This window comes from Paroedura picta, chromosome 1 (assembly GCF_049243985.1).
Source record: "Paroedura picta isolate Pp20150507F chromosome 1, Ppicta_v3.0, whole genome shotgun sequence".
In the NCBI taxonomy this organism is placed as follows: domain Eukaryota; kingdom Metazoa; phylum Chordata; class Lepidosauria; order Squamata; family Gekkonidae; genus Paroedura; species Paroedura picta.
In genome coordinates, this window is record NC_135369.1 from 125,538,527 (window position 1) to 125,561,857 (window position 23,331).

At 44.3% G+C, this 23,331-nt stretch overlaps 1 long non-coding RNA gene across 1 annotated transcript; it reads right to left on the reverse strand.

Moving 5' to 3' along the window:
• Positions 1-465: 465 nt before the first annotated feature.
• LOC143842416 (uncharacterized) lies at positions 466-20,372 on the reverse strand. Its single transcript, XR_013233109.1, has 3 exons — positions 20,254-20,372; positions 19,923-20,003; positions 466-567 (listed from the first exon to the last, which is right to left on the reverse strand). It is a non-coding gene; the product is annotated as an uncharacterized LOC143842416 (long non-coding RNA).
• Between the last annotated feature and the right edge of the window lie 2,959 nt (positions 20,373-23,331).

Below are 23,331 nucleotides of genomic sequence, written 5' to 3' on the forward strand. Positions count from 1 at the left end.
TACAGTGCAATTCTAAGCAGAGTTACTCCCTTCTAAAGTTTATTGAAGTCAATGGATTTACAAGGATGTAACTTTATTTAGGATTGCACAAACAGCATTTTGCTGGAGATTGTATATATATATTACACAAAGCTTTGGTGATTCTGAGGAACTGCAAAATTTGGGGGAAGTAGTGAAGGCTGATGTATTGTCCAGGGAAAAGTTATCCTTTTCTATTGAATAGCATTGTAATCTATTGCCTTGACCATAGTAGTCTCATGATATTGTAATAATTCAAATAAAACTTTATTTCTCATATAAATATCAACAAAAGAATCATGCATCTTTAAAACATGACAGAGACAGCCATTTTCCTCTTAATTAACATATATTTCATGTTTTCCCTGCTGTTTATATAGTTGCCTGTATGCCAGGTCTTAACTGTGTGTGGGGGAGAGAACATGTGTACATACATACACACCACTGTTCATTTTCATGAGTGAAAAGTTTCAGATGGCCTCTCAGTCGTGGTTCATGATTGAACAGCCACAGAATTTCTTTCCTCAAGAACAAAGTCACTTCCTTGATCTACAGGAACAAATAAACAAAATGAGTCAGCTATAATTGGAAACAAAGATTATGGCCTTCAATTAAAGCCGATTATCATTCGTAAACTCTGATTCAATTTCACTCAGCCCACATTCTATGAATACTTTTCAAGCTCCCAGAAAACTTTTAAAATCCAGTTCTCAAGAAGAGTGAAATAACGACTCTCCTCATGCTGTCAATAAATGATCCACGAATCCACTCTAGGGCAGTAAGTGCTCTTTCAAGTTAATGGTTAAAAATGGGGGCTGCCTGTTGGGGCCTGACAAACACCCAGAATTACAACTGATCTCCAGACTACAGATCTGAGTTCCCCTGGAGTGAATGGTTGCTTTAATAGACTCTGGCTTTATATTCTGCTGAGATCCACCCATCCCTAGTCCCCATCTTCTTCAGGCTCTATCTCCCTCCCAATCACCAAGAATTTCTGAACACAGAATTGGCAACCCTAGCTTAGAAGGGTATAGTTCATTTCAGACTGCATAGTACAGGATGCAGATTTCGATTGGCATGACAGTTAATCTCAGGTGTAGCAGCTATTTCACAAGATCTATCTATCTAACTTTCTGGATGCCACCCCTTCCAGAAAGCTAGCTCATAGTATGTAAAGCTTTTGATAAGGTTCCACATGATATTCTTGTTGACAAGTTAGTAAAATATGGTATGGATCCTCCAGGCCAGACTGGCCAGTAATTCTGGTTTTTTAGGGGGTGGAATTGGGGTCATTATGGTAGGGTAGTAGTTGTGAATTTCCTGCTTTCAGCTGGGGATTGGACTAGATGACCCTGGAGGTCCCTTCCAACTGTATGATTCTAGGTAATTAAAAGTTAAAACATTGAACACAATTACAATATTACTTAAACCAATTAAAACACCTATATGATAGTTTTACGCACTGGAGGTTTCATGCTGGGCTGCAGGCTGAAGTATTAGTCGTGGCAGGTTACCCCACCTCTTCCTGCACCCACATGGGGGAGCACTTTGCCCAGTGCACCTCATCCACCCCCAATTTGTGCTCCAGCATGGGTGCTGAGGCATTGAAGTTCCCAGTGCGTAAACAGTCTTTGACATTCCATTGCCATACCAGTATCTGAATAGTTGCTAATAGGTCTTTCTCATTTCCAGGAGAGACTCATTGTAGGATGGGGGCAACTCTGTGAAATTACAGGTTATTGCCTGGCAAAAGAGCTCCATTTTGCAGGTCCTTCAAAACTGAGCTAACTCATGAAGGGCCCACAGCTCTTCTGGGAGCTCATTCTTCCGTCCCTAGAGGCCAAATGTGCCTCTCAAGAGCCAGGAAACATCAGCCTGTTCATATTGCCTGTGCACAATGCCCTTTTGGGGATATAGTCAGTCAGATGATCCCTCAGGTACATTGGACCCAGGCCGGATATGGTTAAAGTCAGAACCTGATCCAGAATTCGACTGGAAGACAATGCAGTTGGTTTAAGGACAGGCCTGATGTGGGCTCTCCACAGTGGTCTCATGAGAACCCGAACAGCTGCATTTTGAACCAGTTGCAGTTTCTGGATCAGGGAGAAGGGCAGGTCCATGTTTAGCAAGTAATCAGAGCTACTCCTCCATAATGCCCAGAGAAATAAGTTTTTATTCCCAGCAGTTCCTCAAACTCCTTTACCTGAACATTTAGGGGCTTTACGCACTGGGATCTTTGTAGCAAATTGGTCACTGAATGAAAAATCGCCATTTAAAATAGTGGAATTCGTCGTTATGCATACCTGCCTTTGTAGTGGAATCCAGTTGCGTTTGTAGCGTTTCCCACAGGCTTCCGGTCTCGGCAGAAATCGCTAGAAAGGAAGCGCTATTGCCAAGCTCGTCCCGCCCCGGGCCGTCAAGCAGCCAATGGGCAGCCGTTAGCATGCTCCCAAACAGCCCCTTTCCCTTTAAGAAAGGTTTTTTTTAAAAAAAACAGACCCATTGCAACGAATCTGTGTTGATTCGTTGCAACGGAGAGACCCATCCAGCTGCCTAGTGTGTTTGAGCTGTCGTTTGATCGTTGCCACGCTCCCTCCGAGTGGAAAAAAAAAATCCCCCCCCCTCTCACGGGCCCGATTTTCGGCTGAATGAATGTGTAAAAAATAAAGGGAAAATACATCAGCAAACGGGCTTCTCTGTTCTTTGTGCTTAGTGACTGAAGGGGAGGGACTGAAGCCGGGGAAGCCTCTAAACTGAAAGAGGCTCGCTGGTGCGTTTATTCCCGCTCGCTCGGAGAAAAAAAAATGGCGATCGCTTCGCCGGAAGATCAGAGAAGAGAGCCAGGGGGAGGGACTTTGTAGAAACCGCAACAATGTTAACGCACAGGTCTTTTTCGCTAGTGTTGCAGATTGGTTGCAGGAGTGTATCGCTTTCCGGAGGGTGAATCCACTTTTGGGGATTTCCCTGAAAGCGCTACAAGGAAGCACTTTTTGCAGATTGGTTTCAGGTGTGTGGCAGATTGTCGACGACGTTGTGCATAACAGCAAATCAGTAGCGTTTTCAATTGGCAACCATTGTGCTATTTTGAAGGTGTGCAAAAAGCCCCTTAGATCTGGTGAAAAGGAAAATATCAAAATGAAAACAAAATGATGGTGATGGTATCATAATGATGTAAAATTTAGTGAATCCTTTGAGTCTAAAATGGTGGAATAGCAAAGAACAACCAAAGAAGGCAATGGGAGAAACATGGATCTGCATATTTAAGAGGCCAACTGTTCTTCATGTCCTGGCATAATTGGTAAGGCTTCTTAATATCTGAATCTTTGAATCTTGTCTATATGAGAGAGGTATGCTAAGAGATAATTTCAGTAGTTATTTGACCACCTTTATTCTTTTTTTTACAACAGAGCATGGCCCTGAGGTGCCTGTCTTCTGGAGTCTTTGTACAATGTTCTTCCTTAACCCATCTTTGGTAGATTAAACAGCCTGATGTATCCCATTACAGGTTTGAATTCTGATTACTATGGATCAGACTACATTTGAGATGTACCTTGTTTTAGCCTTGCGTTGGATTTCCATTGAGTGCTACAAGTTAACACTTTGCTTTCCACGTTTGGGCTTTCTTCCCCTCGTTTCCCAGGCCGAAATTCTCCATATATTTTCTGCATTGAGAGTCAGAAGGAGGCAGCCTCCTGTGATGTCTTGCTCCCTTCTCCTTTTCCATTTTTTTAAAATGGTGCCTGCTTGCAACTTTCTTTTCATTGTACCCCTTAATTCCACCATTCTGTGTTCTCAATCACCTCGCTCCTTTCTCCACAAGTATACCAAATGTGATTTTTTTTCAAAAGATTATCACACTGCAATGTTGCTGCAGTGTAATGAGCAAGACTGCACTATTTTAATAGAGACAGTATTGTAACACAACCACCTTTATTGGAAAAAAAGTCAGATTTTCAGGACAGAGGGAAGGAGGGGGAAGAAGGGAGGGGGAAGGGAGGATGGTGATGAGGAAAGGGGCATGCACAAATAATTCAACACAGCAGCAATGGGGAAAAACCTGAATGCAAGCATTTCTTTATTGGAAAGCCCCAAATTAGATTCCATCTTAAAAAATGAATTTGTTGTAATCAGGAATTAAAAACCCAGGGTTTAAAGTATAGCCTCATTAAAATCCATGTGTACATTCAACGCCTTTCTCCAAAGTATGCTGAAGGACATGTGGAATCCTCTTCTATCACCTCACAGATGTATGGAGAAGGTGATAGAATGGGGCAGGACAGCATCTCTTCATCCCATCAGGAGCTTCCAGCTCATAGAAGACTAGCACTCCAAGTAATAGGAGCCTTCTTTTTATTTCTGTGACTTTACATATACCCAGTGGTTTTTTGGCATAGGCATACTTTCAAACAAGTGATTCCCTCATATACATCTCCAAGGTACTATGTCCCTTGTTGAAGGTTTGAATCATCTTTGAATCATATGATCAGTGGGGGCAGAGCTTGTTCCTCAAGCTGTCTGTTCTTTGTTGTTCCCCCCTGCCTTGAGAAACCACACAAAAGGCCTCCAAGGAGATCACACACACCAGTGACCAGTTCATTTTATTTGGAATTATTAATCCCTCACATACGCACACTTCCCCATACACAAACAAACAGTGCCAGTAGTCACTGACGGCAGCATCCTAATCCCTTCCAGTGTCATACCAGGAACCATCTGCCTTTCCATATAGGAAAAGAAATGAGATTTAATGATTCACTAACATTGTTGTTGCTTTACATGGCTAAACATGTTGCACTGTACTCATATTTCCCTCCAAAAATGAATAAAAATGAATAAAAAGTTGGGAACATGTGGATTCTGACCACAAAAACTGCAAGGATCAGATTATTATTCTGTATTCTTTACACACAGGGACACTTTGAAGGTAATAAAAATAGTCTGGAATCCTTACTGTGCTTTGCAGCTGCTTCACTGGACTTTATCAAGTGATTTGATTTTTTTATTTTTAATCTCTTATTTGATTTTTAATCTCTGTGATGGTGTTATCTATGAAATGTTACAAAAATTTGGATACCAGGAAAGAAGGGTAACTGATCCAGACCAATTATTTGATCTTCAGCACTAGCACAACTACCTATGAGCACTAAACCCAGGGCATATGGTGACAGCTACAGCATTTCCTGGCCCCTCCAAGCTTCTGGACTGCTGGTCACCCCCTGCTCTGTGAGCATGCCCTCCAAATCCATCATGCGGAGCACACAGCAGCCCCCCTCTCCCCAGGAGTTGTTGCGATGAACTCTGAGGTATGACTGGCAGCCAGGTAGCCAAGCAAAGGCAGGGATGCCTGAACATCTGCGGGTGCCAAGGCGTGCCTGAGTATGTTTTCATCCTCTCCCTCTTGTGGGAGGGGGCAGCCATGGCTAAACCCTAACATCACTCTGCCACTTCCACTGCCCCTCCATGCAGCATCTCCAGAAGTTTAATCTCCAGTAACAGAGGTCACAAACCATCATTCAGGGACATTTGTAGAAAAACTTCCTATTGCAGCCTACAATTTCACTCTCCCATCCCAACACTCTACCTTGAATGTGACCACCATAGACTTATTTCTCCATTGGGAGTGTTGGGTAATACTCCTCCCATAAAAAGCCCTCTGTGGGGCACCATGGATTCCATTGGAGGGAGCACTGCCCTTAACAGGGCTATGATTCTACTCCCCAATGTCAATCCCAGCTGGATTGCGACCACATGGGCAGATCACTGAGTGTTAGCCTGGGTCCCCATGGCCACCTGCCAATGCTATCCACCCCTGCCCACCTAGACAGGTTGGCACCTGCCAGAATATGCAGCCCCTCTAATGGAAGCTCCATCTGTGGTGAATCCCAAGCTCTGATGGGTCAACAGGACTGTTTCCATCCTGTATCCCACAGTGGTGACATTTTGAGCCCCAAAGGGGCTCAGTTCCCATCAGCCTCCTAGCCCTTCACCCACTCCATGCAAAAACAGAAGACCAAGGCACCCTGAAGGGCAGAGAACATGAGAGGCAGTCAACAGGAATGTGGGGTAGATCATGTGACAGTGTGAGAACAGATCTGTAAGCAGATCTTACATATCTGTAAGCAGATATTGGCAGATGGAAATTGAACACTTATTTCTAAGGAATTTTTGTAGAGGAACACATTGGACTTCAACAAAGCGTAACATGGAGAATGCCAGAAATGCAGAAGTATTTGGTATAGGGCCCTGAAGAGAGGAGAAGTATGCCTAGAGAAAGAATGTAAACTTGGCCCTTGGTGTGGGAGTTGTTGGAGGACCTTTTCTCTAGATGGGGAACTATGGGCCAGTTATCATCATAGTAGGGTGGATACACTCCAGGTGCTGATGGAGAGTGGAAGAGGAAAGGAAAAAGGTGGCTTAAGTCTGTCCCATTGTTCATGTGGGTTTCACAAATCCTGCACTCCACAACACAGGGGTCACTGGAAATTGTTTGGAAGTAGTCCCAAAGTTCTTGTTGAAACCTGGGACCTAATTTGGGACTGCGAGCCAGTCTAAGAGGCTGTGAATGAGGTCCACCGCTAGTCCTCAAGGATGGGCCCAAGGGTGTATTTGACGCATATGCAGACATGTTGGATTTTGATGTGAAGGGCCTAAAGGTTCTCCAGTCCCCAAATCCCAGGTCTGCAGAGTCAAGTTCTTCTTCCAAAAACAGTGTGAGCAACTGCTGTTCCTTGGGCTGCTTAAAGAATAGCTCCTCTTTGGAGTCTGGAAAAAGACTACATGTCTGCGATGAGAAGCACTCCTCTGCATCCTCACCTGCCACACTACCCAAAATAGAATAGTGAACTGGGGGGCTCCTCCTTTTTTGGCGTTTGACAAGCTTCCACTGGGAAAGTCCCAGCATCACAAGAGAAGGGGTAGGCCTCCCCATTCCATGATGCACACCCCTCATCCACACCCTACCCCTCACTTGAGACCAACCATGAATTTGCACTCTACCACTCATCTTGTTGGGGGAAACGGGAAAGGAGTTTGATCTATGAGAGAGAGCAGTCACTCTCAAACTCTCAATTCAGGCCTGCTGGATAAGTCAGAGTAGGCATGAGACCTATATAGGGGTTTTTTTGGTGGGAGGGAATAACAGTGGGGTGCCTATTACAAGGGGCTTTTTGCACGCCTTCAAAATCGCACAATGGTTGCCAATTGGAAACGCTATTGATTTGCCATAACGCACGACGTCGTAGACAATCTGCCACACACCTGAAACCAATCTGCAAAAAGCGCTTCCTTGTAGTGCTTTCAGGGGAATCCCAAAAAGTGGATTCACCCTCCGGAAAGCGCTACACTCTTGCAACCAATCTGCAACACTAGCGAAAAAGACCTGTGCGTTAACATTGTTGCGGTTTCTTCAAAGTCCCTCCTCCTGAGCCTGTCCTCCAAACTTCCGGCGAAGCGATCGCCATTTTTTTTTTCTCCGAGCGAGCGGGGATAAATGCACCAGCGAGCCTCTTTCTGTTTAGAGGCTTCCCTGGCTTCAGTCCTTCACCTTTAGTCACTAAGCACAAACCACAGAAAAGCCCGTTTGCTGAAATAAAGTCCCTTTATTTTTTACACATTAATTCAGCCGAAAATCGGGCCCGTGAGAGGGGGAGGGATTTTTTTTTTCACTCGAGGCAGCGTGGCAACGATCATACGATCAAACGACAGCTCACATTAGGCAGCTGGATGGGTCTCTCCGTTGCAACGAATCTACACAGATTCGTTACAATGGGTCTGTTTTTTTTTAAAAAAAAACCTTTCTTAAAGGGAAAGGGGCTGTTTGGGAGCATGCTAACGGCTGCCCATTGGCTGCTTGACGGCCAGGGGCGGGACGAGCTTGGCAATAGCGCTTCCTTTCTAGCGATTTCTGCCGAGACCGGAAGCTGTGGGAAACGCTACAAACGCAACTGGATTCCACTACAAAGGCAGGTATGCATAACGACGAATTCCACTATTTTAAATGGCGATTTTTCATTCAGTGACCAATTTGCAACAAAGATCCCGGTGCGTAAAGCCCCCAAGTCACTTCCAACCATCGCAGAAAATAAATTAGGGGATGCTTCAATTGTCGTTTGATGTAAAACAAGGGAAAGCCCCAAGACATGGGAAAACCAAAAAGTGTGATTAATCAGGTAAACGACCCTGGAAGGAAGGGGAAAGTGGCAAACGAAATCCTCTCCCAAATTACTCCTTGACACCTATGACTGGACTTGCTGTCAGACTACAGAATCAAAAGGGGCAATGAGCATGCAAATAGAAAGGAAAGAGGACTGTGCAATAGATGTCCTCCAAAGGCAATTAAATAAAGATCGTATATTGGATGTGGTGATACCAAGAAGCAGTGGATTCATGATTTCTGTGTTGTCCTCTGTTCGTATGAAGATGATAAGTGATTGTGAGTCTTAGCTGAACCAATACAAAAATCCTTAGGATCCATGATTTGGAACCATGGATTTCTACCATGGCAACAGCACAAAGCAGTGGATCCATGCTTCTCGTGTTTAAATATGAGGCAAAGAAAACAATATGTGGAGTTGTGTTTTGAGTGATGTAACACCAAAGTTCTGAGGATCTATGAGGATACCATGGATCAAATCTTAGCACCACAGCAGATCCACAGAGATGTGTGTTTGGAGATTTCTGTGGTGCTAAAAGTACCTATACCCATAGCCATGATATGTAATTGGGTAATGATTTGGGGGTGACTAAAAATTAAACTCCATGTATCCATGGGGATCCATTCTTTGTAACCATGTTTTTGATCTGGGGCATGGCCAGGAAGGACTGGATATGTGATTTTTGTGGTGTAAGCTGTGGCTATTGATAGAACAGATGATCTTACATTGAGTTTGAGGTGACTGGATGCAAAAACTCTAAGGGACCAGGAGGATCTGACCTTTGGAATCATATTTTTGCCCTGTGGCATTGCCACGATGACATAGATCTGTGATTTTTTTGGCGTATACTTTGGCTATCACTAGAATTGATTTTATGGTGAGTTTGGTATGGCCCAGTGCAAAAATCATGAGGATCCATGAGGATCTGTGTATTTAACCACATTTTTGCTCCACTGTGGCACCACAATGCTGTGGATGCATGACTTTTGTGGTTCTGCCTATAGTCTTTGACATGGTCTACAGAATGAAAGTGGTTTTATTTCATTTCAATGTAAAAATCATATGAATTTGTGAGATCCATTTGAAATCAACTAGATCTGGCTTTTACCCACACCTTCCAAAAATCATTTTGTAGAAAAGTAAAGGAGCAGTGAGAATTTATTTGTGGTACTTCACCTCACTTCCAGATATAAAATTAGGAGAATTAACCCAGAAACTGTTTCCAGGAAATCCCCCCTCTTCAAAGACAAAATCCCCCCCCCTCTTCAAAGAGGAAAAATAAAAGACATCTGCCTGCACTCAGCAAGGCTCCGACTGACAGGCAATCAGCCTTGGGGGGGGGAGCTGTTGAATGCCAGCCAGAAATGAGCAGCTAAAGACCTACAGGTAACTCGGAAGATGCTCCTTCTCTCCAGACTCCCCACCTATCATGCAAAATTCTCTCCCTCCAAATAGCTATGCATATATCCCTCTCTGAGAGCAAAAGAATGCAATGAGCTCTCACATGGGCAAGGCATTAACACTGAAACCAAAGGGAGCACTACTCGAAGCTCATGAGGATACCAGTCAAGCTAAACGGGTAATCATTGGTGTATCCATAGAAATCAAAAGACAACCCTCCCAAACCCGGAAGAGAGATTTTCACATGCTTCACATGTTTCACATGCGTGTGCCAAGGGAGAACTCTGTCCACCCAAAGCCCATGAACATGCACAAAGGTGTAAGACCTGTATGTGGTCATGTATGGTCATTATGGATGTCGCCATATGAGCCTGGTTCATGTCCCATGAACTTCCTTATTTTGTGGGTCCTCAGAAACCCATGCCCCCTTCAAGGATCGCTGCCTTGTTGTGGCAAGGGGGCTTGCGTAGTTCAGTGAAGCTATGAGCTATGCCGTGCAGGGCCACCCAAGACGGACAGGTCATAGCTGAGAGCTCTGACAAAAGGTGATCCACTGGAGAAGGCAATGGCAAACCACTCCAGTATCTTTGCCATGAAAACTCTATGGACAGTTCCAATAGGCATAACGATATGACGCTGGAAGATGAGCCCCTCAGGTCGGAAGGTGTCCAATATGCTACTGGGGATGAGCAGACGGCTAGTACGAGTAGCGCCAGAATGAATGAAGCGGCTGGGCCAAAGCCGAAAGGACGCTCAGTTGTGGAAGTAACTGGTGGCGAAAAGACAGTCCGATGCTGTAAAGATTTTTATTCCATAGGAACCTGGAACGTCAGATCCATGAATCAAGGCAAGCTGGACGTGGTTAAACAAGAAATGAGAAGACTGAACATCGACATTTTAGGAATCAGTGAACTAAAATGGACAGGAATGGGTGAATTTAATTCAGATGACCATCAGGTATACTACTGTGGACAAGAATCTCGCAGAAGAAATGGAGTAGCATTCATAATCAATAAGAGAGTAGGAAAAGCAGTCTTGGGATACAATCCCCAAAATGACAGAATGATCTCAGTTCGAATCCAAGGCAAACCATTCAACATCACAGTGATCCAGGTCTACGCCCCAACCACTGCTGCTGAAGAGGATGAAGTTGATCAGTTCTATGAAGCCCTACAACACCTTCTAGAAGCAATGCCCAAAAATGATGTGCTTATCATCATGGGGGATTGGAATGCTAAAGTAGGAAGCCAAAAGATAACCGGGATAACAGGCAAGTTTGGCCTTGGAGTACAAAATGAAGCAGGGCACAGGCTGGTAGAATTTTGTCAAGAGAATACAATGGTCATAGCAAACACTCTTTTCCAGCAACCCAAGAGACGACTCTACACATGGACATCACCAGACGGTCAACACAGAAATCAGATTGACTATGTGCTCTGCAGCCAAAGATGGAAAAGTTCTATCCAGTCAATAAAAACAAGACCAGGAGCTGATTGTGGTTCAGATCATGAGCTTCTTGTTGCAAAATTTAGGCTTAAATTGAAGAAAGTAGGGAAAAGCACTAGGCCACTCAGGTATGAACTAAATCATATCCCTGACGAATACACAGTGGAGGTGACAAATAGATTTAAGGAATTAGATCTGATAGACAGAGTGCCTGAAGAACTATGGACGGAGGTTCGCGACATTGTACAAGAGGTAGCAACTAAAACCATCCCAAAGAAAAAGAAATGCAAGAAATCAAAATGGCTGTCTGAGGAAGCTTTACAAATAGCTAAGGAGAGAAGGGAAGTGAAAGGCAAGGGAGAAAGAGAAAGATACACCCAATTGAATGCAGAATTCCAGAGAAAAGCTAGAAGAGATAAGAATGCCTTCTTAAATGAACAGTGCAAACAAATAGAAGAAAACAATAGAATGGGGAGGACCAGAGATCTTTTCAAGAAAATTGGAGATATGAAGAGAACGTTTCATGCAAAGATGGGTATGATAAGGGACCAAAATGGTAGGGACCTCACAGAAGCAGAAGAGATCAAACAAAGGTGGCAAAATTATACAGAAGAACTATACAAGAGCGAGCTTAACATCCCTGATGACCACAATGGGGTAGTTACTGACCTGGAGCCAGACATCCTGGAATGTGAAGTCAAATGGGCCTTAGGAAGTCTGAGCAACAATAAAGCTAGTGGTAGTGACAGCATTCCAGTTGAACTATTCAAAATCTTAAAGGACGATGCAGTAAAAGTGCTACACTCAATATGCCAGCAAATTTGGAAAACTCAACAATGGCCACAGGATTGGAAAAGGTCAGTTTACATTCCAATCCCAAAGAAGGGCAATGCCAAAGAATGTTCAAACTACCGCACCATCGCACTAATTTCTCATGCTAGCAAAGTTATGCTCAAAATCCTACAAGCTAGGCTCCAGCAATATGTGGACCGAGAACTTCCAGAAGTACAGGCAGGATTTCGAAGAGGCAGAGGAACTAGAGATCAAATTGCCAACATACGCTGGATCATGGAGAAAGCTAGGGAGTACCAGAAGAACGTCTACTTCTGCTTCATTGACTATGCTAAAGCCTTTGATTGTGTGGAGCACAACAAATTGTGGCAAGTTCTTAAAGAGATGGGAATACCAGAGCATCTTATTTGTCTCTTGAGAAATTTATATGCAGGTCAAGAAGCAACAGTGAGAACTGAACATGGAATCACTGACTGGTTCAAAATTGAGAAAGGAGTTCGGCAAGGCTGTATACTGTCGCCTTGCCTATTTAACTTGTATGCAGAGCACATCATGAGAAATGCGGGATTAGAGGAGTCACAAATTGGGATCAAGATTGCAGGGAGAAATATCAACAACCTCAGATATGCAGATGATACCACTCTAATGGCAGAAAGTGAAGAGGAACTAAAGAGCCTGTTGATGCGGGTGAAGGAGGAAAGTGCCAAAGTTGGCTTGAAACTCAACATCAAGAAAACAAAGATCATGGCATCCGGCCCTCTCAATTCCTGGCAAATAGAAGGGGAAGAAATGGAGATAGTGACAGATTTTATTTTCCTGGGCTCCAAGATCACTGCAGATGGGGACTGCAGCAAAGAAATTAAAAGACGCTTGCTCCTGGGGAGGAAAGCTATGGCAAATCTAGACAGCATCCTAAAAAGCAGAGACATCACCCTGCCAACAAAAGTGCGTTTAGTCAAGGCTATGGTCTTCCCAGTTGCAATGTATGGCTGCGAAAGTTGGACCATAAGGAAGGCCGAGCGTCAAAGAATTGAGGCTTTTGAACTCTGGTGCTGGAGAAGACTCTTGCGAGTCCCTTGGACTGCAAGGCGAACAAACCAGTCAGTCCTAGAGGAGATCAGCCCTGACTGCTCTTTAGAAGGCCAGATCCTGAAGATGAAACTCAAATATTTTGGCCACCTCATGAGAAGGAAGGACTCCCTGGAGAAGAGCCTAATGCTGGGAGAGATCGAGGGCAAAAGAAGAAGGGGACGACAGAGAATGAGGTGGATGGATGGAGTCACTGAAGCAGTAGGTGCAAACTTAAATGGACTCCGGGGAATGGTAGAGGACAGGAAGGCCTGGAGGATCATTGTCCATGGGGTCGCGATGGGTCGGACACGACTTCGCACATAACAACAACAACAAAGAAACCCATGAGTTGGCTCATGCCTCTCTCTAATCCCTACTGCTCCCATTTTTAATTTTTAATTTGTTTGGAGTTTTAACATAATCTCTGTGGGTCGAATATAGTATAAATATAAATATTTAGAAATCTGCTTGGCTACACTGGGGAATCATACTAGCATGAATATAACCATTTTTCTCCCCAAAGGGGTGAACTAGATCTACACATGCTGTAGAATGAAGTGGAAATGTGTAAGAAGAAAGGTGATAGAATGGAATGTAGTAATATTCCAGCCTTATATGTGTTTGGGGGAAGCACTGTTGAATTTTCTTCAGGTTAAAGAAACCTATAGATAACTAGTGCATCAGAGATAAGGAATCTAGCACATAGCTTTGTATGTTGTATTGCTTTTCTATTTGCACTGAATATTTAATTTTGAGGATCATTAAAAATGTGTGGGGAGAAGTGGTTTGTTTAGTTCTACTACCTCTGCCTTCTATCAATTCATTCCCACTTCAGTCTGCTGTTGCAAATGTAGCCCCAGATCACACTCGCTGCTTAAAATATGGCGTCTCAGAAGAGAGCTATTCAGTGTGTTTTGTGTAAATGTTACATAGTAATTCTTCCTTTGAAGTAGTATTCTTCCTTTAAAGTAATAATGACAAGGAAGATCTATAGATATAATGTGTGTATAATTAACATGATGGCAGAACTGGACTACAAAACCTACAGGAATACTTCAAACTGTGAGTTTAACATCTATCAGCATCCGGTGAACTTGAGTAGCATAACAGAGTGAAACATTAATCTTGTCTTTTGAAAAACCATCAGTCTCCATGCATCAAAGTGGGAAATAGTAAATGATTCAGTTTCCTGGAAATCAGAATTTTGCAAGACTTTTTTTTTTTTTTTGCCTGGAAAACATAACCCTTGGGTGGTGAAATACTAGATTTTTGGATTCTGTTGGCCAGTGAGGAAGAGACTGGTCAGTGTTCTTCAAACAAAAACAAGCTCTAGTTCATTCTATAAAATGGGGAATGTAATGTACAGAATGGATACCGTCCCACGGAAAGTCTGATGGTGGCAGTGACTAATATTTTTATATAGTATTGAGTAATCTGATGGAGTCTGATGCAGCAGCATGGAATGATTTAGCCCAACACATACAGGAAATTGTCTTAATGAAATTGACACTGTGGCAATTTCACAATTGTCTCAAATAAACCTGAATGGCACTGAAATAATTCTATTACTAGTCATTACTGTTCTTATTGATAAATTATAGTTGGTTAAGGTTGTGAAGAGCTGCCATGTTTGATCATCACAGCCGTAGCCTGGATCTGGTCTGCCTATCATATACCTCTTAATTTTTATGTGCTTGCAGCAGAATGGCCAATTCAAGGCCCTTGCCTAAAGTGAGTTGATATGAAAGCTCAGTTGGTTTGATTAGATACAGCATGCATTGAGGATAGGCACAAACTGCAAATATGCAATTCGTTCATGGTTTTTGACCAAAGCATGAACTTCACCAGTTCATTCTCTGATGAAGCAGCAAACCACATTTAAAGAGACTTTAAAACGGGGTTCTCAGAAAGCAGCTAAAACAGCTAAGCAGCTGGGAGATACGAGCACTCATCACTGTTCAAGTGTTTCAGGCTTCCTTCTACAGTCCCTTTAAAGTTTAAGAAACTGCACAAGAAAGCTGGAAAACAGAACAGCCTGTCTGGGGTTGGGTAACCCTTGAACAGAGGAAGTCCCTGTCCATTGCCTGATGATCTTGGCCCTCCCCTCTCATCCTTCCCACTGCCTGAGTATGCCCCCTCCCAATCTCCCATCAGGAACTCACCAAGAAGGTTGGCAGAGAAGGAGGTCAGCAGCAGAGAAGAGGCAGCCAGCTGAGGTGATCAGTGGAGGAAACAGTTGCTGTGAACTGTGAAACACCATCAGGACTGCAGCCATGGGCCATAGTGGCAGTACAGCAGTCAGACCCACCGCAGGAATCCAGAGCAGGGGAGGTAGTGCCAGCAGGGAAAGCAGCTGCTCCAACCCAAGGACCATGTGAGTTGGGTGCCACTTGTGGCCAGTCTGCTTCTGTTGGGACTGGCTGTGTGACTGCTGCCAGTAGATACACAAGCCATGAGATCCTCAGGCTGGAGCAACGTCCTCCCCTGCTCTCCTCTAGACTCAGCTTGGATTCCCATACGAAATAGCATCATGAAGTAGACATTTACCCATTTTTGTTGTTTCACATGGTGTATTCTGTACACATAGAGTAGTAATAAAAGAAAAATAACTCTCTCCCCAATGCTGTTATGGCACAGGAAAATGCCTTTTTACCCCCTGTGGTGGCATTCAAAGCCTCTATTTTTTTTAGTAGCCATTGCACACAACAGCTATGTGACTGCAGGTCCAGGGATCTTAGACCCAAATCATTTTTAAAAGAGAGCGCCTAACTTGGCCCATGGCAGCTACATTGAGAGATCTGAAGTCTTTATTAAGACCATTGAATTGTCTCTGAAGTTTTGTAGAAGAAGTTTTAGATCACCAAATGAATGCACTGAAAGATTTAAAAGTTTCCTGCTAACTTATGAATATTGTACCTGTAGGTACGCTGCATAAAACAATCAAGAGTGTTTCCGCACAAGGACCAATGTTGCCAATTGGTTCCACAAAGTGGAAATGCTATTTTTAAAAGTGCAATCTCGGTGTTACACATACCTGCTTTTTTAGTGGAATCCAGTAGCATTTCATTTGTTTCCCACAGGGTCTCATAAAAATCGCTAGAAAGGAAGCGATTTTTTTTGTGCTTGGTCCCGCCCCTGGCTATCAATCAAACGAACAGCCAATGGGTGGTTGTTATCATGCTCCCAAAAAGCACCTTTCCCTTTAAGCACAGATATAAAAAAACACACACACACGTTGCAACGAATATGCCTTGATTCGTTGCAACGGAGAGAGCCATCTAGCTGGCAGCTGGTGTGTGAGCTGGCGATTCATCGTTACCACGCTCCCCCGAGTGAAAAAAAAAAATCCCCCCCCCGCACGGGCGCGATTTTCGGCCTAAAATGAAGGGAACTTGCAAACGGGGCTGTGTTGTGCTTGGGGACTTAGGGGAGCTTAAAAGCACTTCTGTGGAGGGACTGTAGTCGGAGAAGCCTCACTGGGTGAATGAAGCCTCGCTGGTTCGTTGCTTTCTGCTCGCTCCAAGAAATAAAAAATGGCGATCGCTTCGCCAGAAGTTTGGAGGAGAGAGCCAGGGGGAGGGACTTTGTTGGAACCGCAACAATGGGAACGCACAGGTCTTTTTCGCTAGTGTTTCAGATTGTTTGCAAGAGTGTAGCACTTTTCGGAGGGTATTGTTTCAGGAGTGTTGCAGATTGTGTGCGACGTCTTGCGGAACTGCAAATTAGTAGCGTTTACAATTTGCAAACCTTCTGCTACATTAAAGGCATGCGGAATAGCCCCAAGTATTGCAACTGTTACTTTCCCAGTTGTCACATAAGAATATTTCATGAAGTAACATAAGAATTCCAATGAACTGAAGTTAATATCATCAATATAAAATAATGTCTTCACAGGGTATTTTAATCTTAGTGAAGAAATCTTTCCATTAAGAAGCTATGAAAAGCCTAATGACAGGAAAAGCACGAGCCAAGTAGGTCAAATGAGAGTTCTTCAGACAATGAAAAACTATTCTAAGCCATCCATTTCCTCCTCAGGACCATGTTTGTTTCAAAGAGGAGTTAATTATACAATCAAAGCCAATATCTTTGATGTAGTTTTGTAGCTGCTGCTATATATACAATTCTCAATGTGGTTAAACCTATGGAGACTGGAGCTATGAACAGGAAAGATGGGTTTGCAGAAAATATCTGAAATCCTTAAACAAAAACACAAACAAACAAAAGCATAATAGAAGCAGTGCTTCCATAGCTTTAAGAAATGGATGCTGCCAATGGCCATTGCTAGGCAACCATAACTCTACTGCCAGAGTTCAAGCCTTAGTTTCAAGCCCTGCTTTAAAAGCAGGGATTGGGGGCACAGTCCATTCCAGGACTTTCTAACCCTCATTGGGACCAGGCCAAGTAGAAACCACCAGGTGACTTCTGTTTCCAACCTACAAAACAGATGTGACATCCATTGTTCCACCTTAGGGAGCACGCTATTAGGTGGCAGCCACCACCACCAGAGATCCAAGGCCTCAGAACTTTGCTGGTGGCAGCGCCCCACTACTCAGACCAACCCCACACTCCACAGAGCAGTGCAGGCCTGGGAAGCAGGAAGATGTGCAGCTGTTGCCAGCAGCACTCCGAGGACCATCCCAGGGCCTTGGACCTCTAGTGTGCCATCTGTGGACCAATGCAGAACTCCTGCTGTGACAAGTAAGGAGGGAAAATGGGGAGGGGGGAGAGTGTGTGTGTATGTCCGGGAGAGGGAGGGACAAGGAAGGAGAGGTGGGGGGAGATGCAAGGGGGAGTGGGGGAAGGGTGTGTGTGTGGGGGGGAGGGATTGAGGGTGTAGGGACCATGAAGGAGAGGTAGTTGGGAGAGGCAAGCAGGGAATGGGAGGGAAAGGTATACCCTGACCCGGAAATTACAATTGGTGCAGAATGCAGCGGCATATGCGTTCACCAGGTCATCATGGATGGCTCATGTCCAGCCACTCTTTTGGAATGAGCTCCCAGATCAGTCACAGGCCCTGTCAGAGTTCTGCAGGGCCTGCAAAACAGAACTCTTCCACCAGGCATTTAGTTGAGCTGGGTAGAGCCCCTGGATTATGTGATCAGGTCTCACCTTCCCCCCTAGCCCCCCTCCCTTTTGCATGGCATTAGACTGTGCTGGGGGCCTATACTATACCATTCTAATTACCAGCCATTTTAATCATCTGCAGAAAGCTCGATGCTCCATGGGATGGGATCTATATTTTAGTCAGTTGGATATTGCCATCTTTTGTGGTCTGGGTGTGTTTTTAAGGGATTTTACCATATGTTTTACTGGTTGTCATATAATTGTTTTTCTTTTTTTCTTCTAAATTGCTGCAAGCCAATTTCACTGAGAGTGCGTGATATAGAAGTTTAAACATCTGTACACAGCCAGTAGCGCCACGGGGGCCGCGGACTGAATAAAATAGTAAGGGGTAGTGGGGAGGAGTTAGGGCGGGACCGGTCCGGGATAAAAACTCGGAGGGGCCAATCAGGAGCCGCGAAGCTCCTGATTGGCCCCTCCGAGTGTCAATCCCGCCCCAAGCAGCCAATGGGGAGCCGCGCAAAGCGCGGCTCCCCATTGCCTGCTTCACTTGCTCAGGGAAAATGGCGGAGCGGCTGGTGAGAGCCTCGGCTGGGGGGTGGGCCGGGAAGCCTTCTCTCGGCCGGCGGAGCGGCCTCGCAGCGTCGTAGATGCTGCGAGGCCGCTCCGCCGGCCGGCAGAAGGCTCCAGAGAGCCTTGGGTGGGGGGGGACGGGAAGCCTTCTGTCGGCCGGCAGAGCGGCCTCGCAGCGTCATAGACGCAGCGAGGCCGCTCCGCCGCTCGGGAGACAGCTCGAGAGAGCCTCGGGGGGCGGGGAGGCTTGGGAGCCTTCTCCCGGGCGCCGACGATCTTCCGACGGTTCCCTGCCCGGCAGCCCGACGCCCCAGCGACCCGCCTTCTCTTTTTAAAGAGAAACCTCCCTGGCCGCCTTTTTAAAGAAAAACCCTTGGAAAGATGGCTGCCGCCGCGGGGCTGGGGCCCTGCAGCCTTCTCCTGCATGCTGCGGACACCTCACCCCGACAAGCCCAGAAGACGTCCGCTCCCACTCCCGCGGAGCCGCCACAAGGTCAGTCTAGCGCCCATTTTATTAAGAAATAAAATGGGCTTTTTTTACTAGTAAATAAATATAAATAAATAATATTTTATTGAACCACTGCAGTGTTCAGAGTGCTTCCCAAGTATTACTCCACTCAGCTGGCTCTCCAGCTAAAGCTGGTAGAAAATGCCCTTGGCCGATGCAGCCACCTGTTTATCGAATGGTCCAAGTCCAGGAACACCCACAGACTGTGAACCTGCTTCTTTTGGAGGAGTGGAACTTCATCTCAGATTCTGGGTCTGTCCTTTCACCTATGAGTAGCACTTCGGCCTTGTTGAAATTAAATTTCAAAAGGGTAAGGAGAGGAAGAAGTTCTAGAACTATTCTGATGATCATAGAGCCTGGCAGCCACCCAGGACCACCATGGACCCTCCCCCACATCAGCCAAATCCAAGAAAATGTCACATGACAGCAAATCTCATCATTGACATAGCTCCATCAGTGCCCAGGCTAAGCAGCCCACCAATGTTGTCCCTCTAGTCCCCCTCCCTTTTCCCACAGTCCAGCATCCGGTATGGTGTCTTAATTATTTAAACTTCAGGTTTTCTTGCAACATGGTTTTGTGCACGTTTGAAAATCACTGGATACTATTAAGTATTGTTCTGCCTTAATTACCATCTATCCACATAAATATGTCAGTATTTTGATTCTTTGGATCGTAAGTACAATGGCTGGAAACCCTTTCTGAGCCCTCCCCCAAATGTCCTCATTTATATTCATAAGTTCAGGAGATGCTTAAGCAGAGAGTCAGTTTTCTGTAGATCATCTGCTTCTCAGAAAGCATGTTATTGCATCCCAACCCAATTTTGTAGAAGAAATTCTCATCAATTTTAACAAATAAATGAGTTAGCGGAGAAAAAACTGTGACTTAGGATAAAACTCACATGCTGAGATGCAGGAAGGTGATGTAGAGGTGATTTTCCTATTAGTCATGCTGTCTGTGCCCATACCAGGAATGAACTTTCCTTAGAAATAAAAGTTGAAGTAAAGGAAGAGTGTTAAATATCCCTTACCAGCTTCAAAAATAACAACAACATGGTTGAGACTACCCAAGAAAAACAGAAATTAATCTAAACCCGGCAAGGTTTCAGTTTGCATTTGGCAAGCAACCCTTGGAAAGAATAATATGGAAATTGCTGATGGAACGATAAAGGAGCCCTACAAACACACACAGAGTGCAAAGCCTCAAACATATATGCTCATGCACACACCCACTTGCTTTATCTAATTAATGCTGGTATCCTGTGAAGATTCCTTCAGCATCCCAATAGATAGAGCAAGACTGTTCACTTCCCAGATAAGTTTTCAGGCTTAGACATCCTGCCTCACTGCATGAAGGTCCTATGTGATCTGCCTGTCAGTTTCAGAGTGCAAGTGATGAAGGAGAAATCTGAGGCTCCCACAATCTGTATCCACTTTGGTGTTCAAAGGGGTGTGTGTGTGCTTGTTTGTTTTCTTTTGATTTTCTTCTTTAGAATCCACATTACATTTTGCTCTAAGTGGGCTCCAGCCCATCTTTCCCCACCCTTAGGAAGCTCTTTCTCTAACTTGTTTTGCTATGGCATAATCCAAGCACATCTGGGCAGAGTCTGCACTTTCTTTATTCCATTGTCAATCCTGTTGAATTCAGATCGCTTTGAACTCGGGTCTTCCTCTCCCCCCCTCTCCATTGAAACAGGAAAGTCTTCTGCACGTGGTTAGGGTAGTTCTGAAGGGGGGGGGGAGCCAAGCCTCTTTCTTTCTTTTCTTGAAGGTGGGGGAGAGGAGCCAGGCAGGGAGCCTCTTTCTTTTCTTGGAGGGGTAGGGGAGAAGATCGAAAAAGGCAGAGGAGGGAGGAAAAATCCAGGACCGACAGAAGTTGAGAGAAATTAGGGGCTTCTCCTTTAAGGCAAGCTTGTCACATGACCAGGTGTGGCCTATCAGAGTTTCTCTACCACAGAGCTTGGTTTCCGAATCCGGATTTTAAAATATATTGAGCATTAAAAGCAGTCCAAGATATCGCACAATAAAGGTAGGGTCACTCCGGATCAATCCTTCTTGCTGCAGAAGGAAAATTTAAATTGTCCAAAATCCAAATGGAAATCTCATTCTGTGTAGAGGGCAGGGACTGAATCGATCTGGGGTTGGAATAAAAGCTCCGTGCAGTTTACAAGACTGAGACCCAGGACATTATCCACCGATTGGACCCTTATGTATCCTCTTTAGGTGCCTGGCGGAAGGAAACATTTACTTTTCTACCACATGTATGTCATCTGGGTTATGTGTACTGGGATCCAGAAGGTCAGTAATTTTTATTTAGCTGCCTAGTTCTGCTCATACAAAATCATGAAATCACATTAAAACACAGTCCTGGAATCACTTTTGTGACATGGTCCCTAATATAAAGAGGTAAAAGGCAGCGGTGGACTTTTAAACTTTTAGGGCACCTTCACTGGAGCTTGTAGCCAGCCAAGAACTTCCAGTAAGTATATGCCTAAGAAGTAGGATTTTCACAGATAAGAAACTTACCTTGTCTGCAGTGCCCTTTCCCTTCCAAGTTTACTACCTCATGGAGTTGCATGGATGATTTGTTTTCAGTTCAAAGTCTACAATTTAAATTAATTTTGCATCTGTGCTGTGAGCCCATTGAGCTCTGTGTCTGGCCAGGTAGCCACTTCTGATACATCCTCAAGTTTTGCTGGCTTGCCTTGATTCTATAAGCCCCAGGGTTTTTATGGGCAGGTCATGCATAATTTTCCAAAAGCTATTGTTTGAATCTGTAATCTGCTGTGCTGGTAGACTGTGCCATTTATCCATGGTAGTGGATGTTCAGAATTTACTTGCTAAAGCTCCAGTTCCCAGGAAACTGTGAAAGAATCTGCAGCTCTGTATTTTTAGCACAGCTACCCTTGATTTGGGGAGTCAAGAAAACAGGGGAAGGCTGAAGTAGTAGCCATACATTCTCCTCTCCTCCCCCAATCTCCAGTCAGGGAAAGCATCTCTTTTAATTTTTCCCCCTGCTGTTGGATGGGTTAAGAAGTTTTGATCATTAGAAAAGCCAAGGATTGTTGAGCATTTGAGGGGGCTGCTTGCAATTTTCAAACCAACTGCAACAGAAGGTTGTTTACTCTGTTACTAAGTGTGCCCTAGTCTTTAGGAATCCACATCTGCCTGTCAGACCTTTCCTTCTGGCTCAAAATGTTGATGCCACCATGCCAGATGAAAACTGAAGAGAATATAACAGATGTGATTGCTATGTCACGTGTAAAGGAGTTCCAAATTAATTGGATCACTGTGTTTTCTGCATGCAGTTCAGACAACAGCAATCAGCCAATGTGGTGCTCTGGTTAAAATGCTGAATTAGGATCTGGGAGACCCAGGTTTGATTCCCTATTGTGCCACGAAACTCCTCTGAGTAACCTGAGTCAGTCACTCTTTCTCATCCTAACCTATTTCCCAGGGTGGTTGTAAGAATAAAATGGAGGGGTGGAAGCTGTTTTGGGTCTCTAGTCAGATGAAAAATGGTGTATAAATATCTAAATAAGCCTTCTGCTAGTTATAACATCTGAGGGCAATTATACACATTAGGCAGCAAATACAATGCATGCACAGAAATGGTATATCCACACAGGAGCCTTATTTTCTGTGTGATATATAGACGTCCTAATAATCTTAATGTGTTGGAAGTTTCCAAGGAATTGGAACGCACCTCTAAATGTAAGCAAATCTTTCAAAAACAAGAGGCATATTGATGCTCAAGTATACTTTTCTCCTTTTCTCCTTGTCCCTAGGAGTGTTTCTATCCTTTTGCAATGATGCCCAACAAATCCAAATTTATTAGGTATGATTACTTATTATCCCCACCCCACCCCCCAAAAAAAACCCAACTAAACAACAGAAATAAAACAGATCATGCACAAATCATTAAAATTGCCAAAACCTACAGTCAGGGAAATGCTACTTAGGGGTCATGCTATTTTTTCACATTGTATGAAAAGGTAATCCCGTAGCTGTACTTAATATAGAGTCTCTTACAAATGGGAAATAGGGTTAGGAACTGACTACTATGCCAGCATCAGAAAGAATACCATCAAGATAAGAGTAGGATTAAGGCTTGGATTTACTAGTTAAATATGATTTCAGATGTTGCCCTTTTATGCTGTTTCTTGAGATTCCAGAGTCAGGAAGCCAGTCAGACTTTCCAAGAATGCAATGACGCTCAAGTCCTGTAAACTAGAAACAGCCGTGTACTGTGTACCTCCCCAATCCAGTTGGCTTCTCTATCTTACAGAAACTCTGGGGTTTTGAGCAAAG